Here is a 7,485-nt window from a genome sequence, read left to right on the forward strand (position 1 = left end):
TTTGTTTTTTTGGGAAAGGAAATGGCGCAGTATCTGTCTCATATATCGTTCGACACCTAAACCGCGCCGTAAGGGAAAGAATAAAGGAGGGAGTGAAAAAGGAAAGGAAGAGAGAGGTGCCGTAGTGGAGGGCCCCGGAATAATTTCGACCACCTGGCATGTTTAGCCTCCATAAAAATGCAACCGCGGCGGCACCTCGTTCTTCCTTTCTTCTTTCACTACCTCCTTTATCCCTTCCCTTACGGCGCGGTTCAGGTGTCAGCTGATATATGAGACAGATACTGCGCCATTTCCTTCCCCCAAAACCAATTATTATTATTATTATTATTATTATTATTATTATTATTATTATTATTATTATTATTATTATTATTATTATTATTATTCGCTGTCCAACCACCTTCACTGTATAGATTGTCCAACCACCTTCACTGCAATTTTTTCTCATTAACAGTTTGTAGCAGCATCTGTAGTGCAGCGTCGCGAATGGCTGCAGGCAAGGCCTGCACTTTGGGTTTAAATTTACTTTAGCAGATATTTTGTACTCGGCCGTTAATAGTTAAGGCGCTTAATGCAATGCCTTGGAGGGCCCCTGCAGCTAGTCCCCGGCTTGACTTGCAGTGAAGTTTTCTTGGCTTTGATGTGTTTTTGAGCTGATCAACGTCTACTTTTGCTGGAAAGTTCGTGAGACGAGTACGTTTGGTGCGAAAGCTTTTATGAGGCCTCCGTGTAAGAAATGAAATTAGTGTCTCGTTTTCTCACCATCGACGGTGGGACTCAGTTGAAAGGTGCATAACTGGCTCCGTTATTCAGCGTGTGCCTCAATCACGCTTTGAGGTACGTCCATCGCCACAAGTATACAGCCTAAGGGATTTGCTTTTGAGGCCAGCAGCGTGCCTCATTATGCACCCTTAGCGACCACAATCTGTAGAATGAGGAATGGCTTCGAGTCCTCGATCCTTCTTGGTTTTGTACTGCTACGGGAGCCCCGTTGGTGGTACACTTTTTAAAAGCAAAAGCTTTACTGGCCGAAAACTTGCGATTTCGCCTTGGCGGTGCTCTGAGGAGGCACATGACGTCACAACGCGCGCCTTGCTGCGGATAATAACGCGAAAGCTTTACTGGCCGCTAAATAGTTTGTACATAGAACTTCTCCCCCTATCCTCTCTTCCTGTCCCCTCACCTCTCTCATTTCATTTCTCCATTCTGCCTGCTATCCTTTATTTCCGCTGCCCCAGCTCAGGTGCTTCAGTATCGATGGCAGATGCCGGGGCTAGCAAAAATCTTTTCCTTCCATTTTACTATTTTTAATAAAACCACTACCACCACCAACTTGCAATTTCGCAGTGGCGGTGCTCCGATGGGGCAAATGACGTCACCACGCGCGCCTCTCCGCGCATATTTTTCTCTCTCTCTCGCTCCCTAGTCACTACTGCGCATGGGCCACTAATAGCGCCGAGCCACAGGTGTTCCGCCACTGCGCAGCGTCGCGCTTTTCCTCAAAATTCAACTTTCAATTTTCAGTTTTCTCTTCTTTCCCTCCCTCCTTTATCCCTTCCTTTACGGCGTGGTTCTGGTGTCCCCCGAGATATATGAGACGGTTACTGTGCCATTTCCTTTTTTCAAAAACCAAACAAAACAAGTTAGCCAACGGCGTTCACAGAGTTCATTGGCGTTGACAACTTTGCAAAGGCCGTTCATTTTCACGAAAGCAAAGGCGCACAACCGGCTCTGTGGGTCAGTGGAGACCTCAGTCTCATTTTCATGTACGTGGCGTTGGTGTCCAACTGCCAAAGCCTGCTTTGATTGCGTTCCGCACACTGGATATGCACCGCGCCCTCTCTGCCACACTGGGAGGTGGCATGCAGTTGTTGGTTGATCGCGAGATTGATCACCAAATGAACGCTGCGGTTCTGCTATTGCTTCAGTGCCGCATGTCAGCCACAACGCTGTCAGCGCTAATGCATTCAGGCCACATCTCTCTCTCACCACCGTCACATGTATCAAAGCACAAATGAGGCTTCCGCATATCCAGAGAGCCAGTTATGTGCCCTTCCTTTCCTCAACGCCATCGTCGTCTACAACATTGTCAACGCCAACGCCAATGGACCCTGTGAATGCCGACATCTTTTGCTTTGTATATCCTGGATTAGCTGAGCTAATCCACATTATTTTTTAACCAGATTTCGTTCCATATATCCGCATACACCAACACCCAAGAAATACTCGACTATACTACAGAACTACAGAGGCAGCAGACTCCGATATCCCCCCTCCACACCAATCTGTCAACAGAGAGGAAGCTGTCACGGAGAAAATTACAGACAGGTTCTTACCCAAAACTACACATACAAACAATATGCACACTACGATATGCGCGGACACATGTCTCTGGTGCGACCAAAAATCCACACTATATCACGTCACATGGGCCTGTCAAAACACTGACGCGGTTCGCAAATACAAATCCCGAGTGCGGAGCAATGGGAGACTCTCCTGTCCAGCGACCGCTGTGATGACCAACGAGGTCTGGTGCAGCGAGCTCAACGGGCGGCAGTGGCCAGCGGAGCCCTGGACTGAGGGCAACCTACCATTGATTAAAATACAACCAAGACGAGAACATCTCTGAAGGTGAATGAGACAGATACTGCGTCATTTTCTTTCCCCAAAAACCAATTATCTCTGAAGATGCCCCCAAACCGCACAGTAGAATAAAGATTTCTCCTCCTCCTCCTCCTCCGCATACAACGAGCAATATACAGTTGTAAATACCACCGAAGCTATAATAAATATATACTGTATTATGTGAGCGCCTTTAAAGGTGTTTTGAAGAAAGCAAGATGTTTAACAAATAAAAAAAATGCCTACAACTGTGTGTGCCTGTATGGCTATTTATGGAAACCGCCAGTCGCTAGACCAACAATGTAGCCAAGGAGATGCAGCTTTTCGTTTTCGACCAGAGTTAACCGGAGCTAAACCACCAGCAATTTTTATTGCTATTTTAATAAACCACTTACTACTACTACTACTGCATGCAATCCGCCGCGGTGGCTCAGTGGTTAGGGCGCTCGGTGACATATCCGGAATGAATGAATGAACGTTATTGATAAGGAGGATTCTCGCGGCGAAGGTGGGTCTCTCAGTCCAGGGCCCATGTAGCACTTGCAGTCTTGCGAGCCTTCTACAGGCTTCGAGCAGGACAGCGCAGCCTCCCACTGCTCCGGTGTTGATGTGTTGCTTATTGGTGCTGGCTGCGTTTTCTGAAAGGCCTATGTAACATGATAAAGCGTTGAGTGTTTCCCGCGGAGCGGAAATTCGCGGTCATATGTTGAAAGGTAGATTTTGCTCAGTAAACTGAGATTGGGGTATGTATTAGTCTACAGTTATCTCTGGGTAAACGACTGCTCTCTACTCAGGTTTTTGTGGGGAGGGGGGTAGGTACTCCTGTGGGCTCGTTGGTGTTCCAAGATGGCTCCATACCGTCTAGTGACTGTGCCCAGTTCCCCTTCCGTGTGCCTCTGCCGGCAATGGCGTCCACAACTTGGGTCCCTTTGACAGCCTCATGGTCTGGTGTCCTCGTGATGAAGCACCTCGTAAAGGTGACTGTTCTCGCATTGAGCATGCGGATGGCCGCAGTGGATATGCGTCCACTGCTGTTCCTTCTGCATGCCTCTTGCGTGGTTGTAAGTATGAGCACATTAGGCTCCTCGCCCTGGTGGATGATGGCGAGTGCGATAGCTGCTTCCTCAGCGTCGAGGATGCTTTTGGTTTGGATAGAAGCGCAGTTGATTTCTCTGAGCTGGTGAATCACCACGCTGGCTACCGGGCCGTATCGTTCGTTGTATGCGGTTGCATCAATGTATAAGTCTTTTTTCCCGGCGAAGCTTCTTTCATGGGCTTCTGATGTTAACTTTCTTCTCGCCTTGTGTATATCTGGATGCATGTTCCTCGGAATTGGGCTGACCTCAATGATCCCCCTGATTTCATTCGGTACGCTCGCTGTGCTGTTGATTTCTCTCACAGCGTCCCTTATCCCCAGTAAACGCGGCGTGTTTATGCCCGTTCGGGACAGCATGATTTTGGTTTTCTGCGCGAGAAGATGGGCCTGGATATGTTCTTTTTTTTAAAGCGAAATTTATTGCCTGAGGGCATCAGTGACGGGTTGAGGTGTGATGAATGATGTAGTAGAGAATAAATGAATGGTAAAAGTTAAGCTGATTTGATGAAGTCCAGTAGAGAACGATGGTACGGTCCCTGCGTCCTGGCAATGTATGAAGCAGGGTTGCTTGGTGAAAGACCTGCTACCATCAGGTGCCGGATCCTTGTAGGCCTGAGAGCTGGGCAGTACCACAGTAAGTGATGAATGTCGGCCTCAATGTCCTCGTGTTTACATATCGGACACCCTGGCCGAGGAGACAATTGTCGGTACTGAGGCCACTTCCGAGTGATGGCTGGTGTGAGGGCAACCCCGACCCGGATCCTACTAAGCGCAACGTCCTCTGCACGATAAAGACCGCGGGAAAGGGTTACCGCACACGGAGGGATGAGAGCACGTGTGCGGCGCCGGAGGAGTTCCTTTCTTGATGAAAGGGGGGTAAAATTGTCCAAATGAAGGAGCCGAGGCGGTGATGAGTTTGTATTCGCAAGACGAGTCGCTAAATCTGCCTGGCTTTGGTAGGTCAGCAGATCCCGTGGGACCCACTGAGAACGTACTGGCTGCGGGATGCGTGCCGCGAGCCGGTGGATGTCCTGACAGATCGTGGGACAGCGGCTAACATATAGCAACCGGACAACTTGAAGGGCGTCAGTGCGGATGACAACGCGGGCCGCAGGGAGCATAGTTATGTCGGCCACAGAGCAGAGTGCTTCTTGAACTGCAACGAGCTCAGCACAAAAGGACGAAGGGGGTTCCGTAAGCTGAAACCAAGAGGTTAGATTCAGGGCAGTTCTGCACGGACAGTAGATAGCTGTTGTGGCTTTGCAGTCTTGTATGCTTGCGTCTACGTAGACAACAATGGATCTTTCAGGCAGGCAAGCATCTTGTTCCTCAAATTTCTGGCGAAACAACGATGCCGAATGAGCAGATGTTGGCCGGCGATAATCTGTTGGCTTGTTGTCGCTGAGCTGTACAAACTTCCATGGGGGAAGAACTGGCGTTGGCGGTTGAAGAATGGAGTGTGACGTTGCATAAGTCCTCAGTGCATGCGTGGAGTGCGATAGACTGGCCTTAAGGCTGCGCGCTTCACGGCGCTGCTGCATCAGCTCATCAATGGCATTGAGCTGCGCATTCTCTTGTAAAGCTATGACTGGTGTGATGCGTGGAAGGCACGTAATGGTCCTCATAGCCTCTCGGTTCACGGCTTCAAGGCGATCCCATTGGGCTCTTGTAAGATGTTGAAAGTGGGCTTGATAAACAATACGTGGCTCCAGAACTGCCCTCACCAATTGCCGTGCAACGAACGAGCCTGCGCCACCAGTTTTAGGGGCAATTCTTCTAAACAAACCCAAAGTCTGAATAGCTTGCCTTTTTGCCTGAGAAAGCCATGCAGTCGCTGATCCTTATTGGTGGATCATTAAGCCAACGATTTTTACACTCGGACTTTCCATTAGTGGGGTTCCTGATAGACAAAGATTGGACTTGCAGCAAGTTTACGGCTTCCCCAGCGGTTGGCGACTCACGTGTATGTTGTTTTATGCACGGATAGCTGTAGTCCGATGGATGATGCGTAATTACGGGTAACATCCAAGGCAGATTGAAGGGCAGCCTCCTGACTGCGGAGATCTTGGTGAGTACTCCACACCGTGATGTCAGCGTACTGAAGAAATTTTATGTCACTGATGTCATGTAAGCGCCAAGCCAACGGGATGAAAGCAATATACGTTGTTTATGCCCAGTTGAAGGAATTTTTCCGTCGAAGTTGTGACCGGCATTCGGAGAGGGCATTTGTATGCTTTCCTCAGAATTGCCTCTGTTCCTTTTCTTGCTCTAGTCATGTTTGTTAGGGGACCCTGTATGATATCCGGAGTACCCGGGTTCCCGAGTACCCGGGGAGTACACGGCCGCGGGGGCCGCGTTTCGATGTAAGCGAAGCGCTAAGGCGGCCGTGTGCTGTGCGATGTCAGCGCACGTTAAAAATCCCCAAGTGGTCGAAGTTATTCCGGAGACCTCCACTACGTCACCTTTCTTCCTTTCTTCTCTCACTCCCCCCTTTATTCCTCCCCTTAAGGCGCGGTTAGGGCGTCCACCAAGATGTGAGACAATTACTGCGCCATTTCCTTTGCTCAAAAACCAATTGCCCTACGGCGAGGTTTCAATGAAGGCGAAACGCAAAAGGCGCCTGTTTGCTGTGCGATCTCAGTGCACGTTAAAGTATGTCCGGACCCCGTAGAGTATCCGTTACGGGTCCAATTGGACTTATTTTTGGAAATGTGGCGGAGAGTTTGAAGGATGCTTCACTGCCGCCACTGGTTGGCCCGGTATTGCACTACCTCCGGGATCGGCATTGTCTTTAGCGCGTCTTTACTATCCTGTCTTTTTATCCCATCTTTCAACTCTCCTTCTATCTGCACGTGCTAGCGATTGTGCAGCAAGACTTTCATTTGAGCTAGTTGGTTGTAGCTTGACATGGTTTACGCAAAAAGCGTACAGGCTCTAAACGACGAAGACAAGCACACGCATGGCGCCTGTTCTGTCTTGAGTGTGCTTGTCTTCGTCTTAGTGCTGCTCGCTTTTTTGCGTAAACCATGTCTAGCGATTGTGGCTCGGCTTGAGCCAGTGAGCAGGCCTGTGCACTTTCATTTCTTTCTTCCTGTCAGCAACAAACAGATCCCCAGGTTGTCAAAATTATTCCGGAGACCTCCACTACGGCACCTCTTTCTACCTTCCTTCTCTCAGTCCCTCCTTAATCTTTTCTTTTATGGCGAGGTTCGGGTGTCCACCCAGATATGTGAGAGTCTATGTCATGTAGACAGTTAATATGTCCACCTTTCTCAAAATCAATTTTCAAATCTAATTCCTAGTCGACTAAGCAGGAGTACCCGGGCTCGAACCACACTGTGGCGGCCGCGTTTCGGTGAAGAGAGAGAGAGAAAGAAAAACTTTATTGTTGGAGAGGAAGTCGGCGCACGCCTCTGGGTCTCCGCACGACCCCACTGCACTCAAGTGTTTATGTCCCTAAGGTCCATAACACTGGAAGCCCGGCCGGTGGCGATTGTCTGCACGGCCGGGTCCTACGAGTGCAGCAGGGTCTCCCAGTTCTCCCAGGTCTTGACGTCCTCTAGGCCGCGCGGGGGAGGGTCCGCCGGGCAGAGGGAGAGGATGTGGAGGGAAGAGGCGAATGGCTCTGGGTACAATCGGTGGAGACGAAGAGCTAAAGGCGCCCGTGCGCTTTGCGATGTTAGTGCACGTTAAAGAAAAAAATTGAAATTTGGTTGCTGGGGAACCCGCCGCGGTGGCTTAGTGGTTAGGCTCTCGGCTACTGATCC

The 7,485-nt window shown here is 49.6% G+C and overlaps 1 pseudogene; it reads right to left on the reverse strand.

Moving 5' to 3' along the window:
* Positions 1-3,059: 3,059 nt before the first annotated feature.
* On the reverse strand, positions 3,060-3,943 carry LOC144095305 (uncharacterized; annotated as a pseudogene).
* Between the last annotated feature and the right edge of the window lie 3,542 nt (positions 3,944-7,485).

This window comes from Amblyomma americanum, chromosome 6, assembly GCF_052857255.1.
Source record: "Amblyomma americanum isolate KBUSLIRL-KWMA chromosome 6, ASM5285725v1, whole genome shotgun sequence".
Taxonomy (NCBI): domain Eukaryota; kingdom Metazoa; phylum Arthropoda; class Arachnida; order Ixodida; family Ixodidae; genus Amblyomma; species Amblyomma americanum.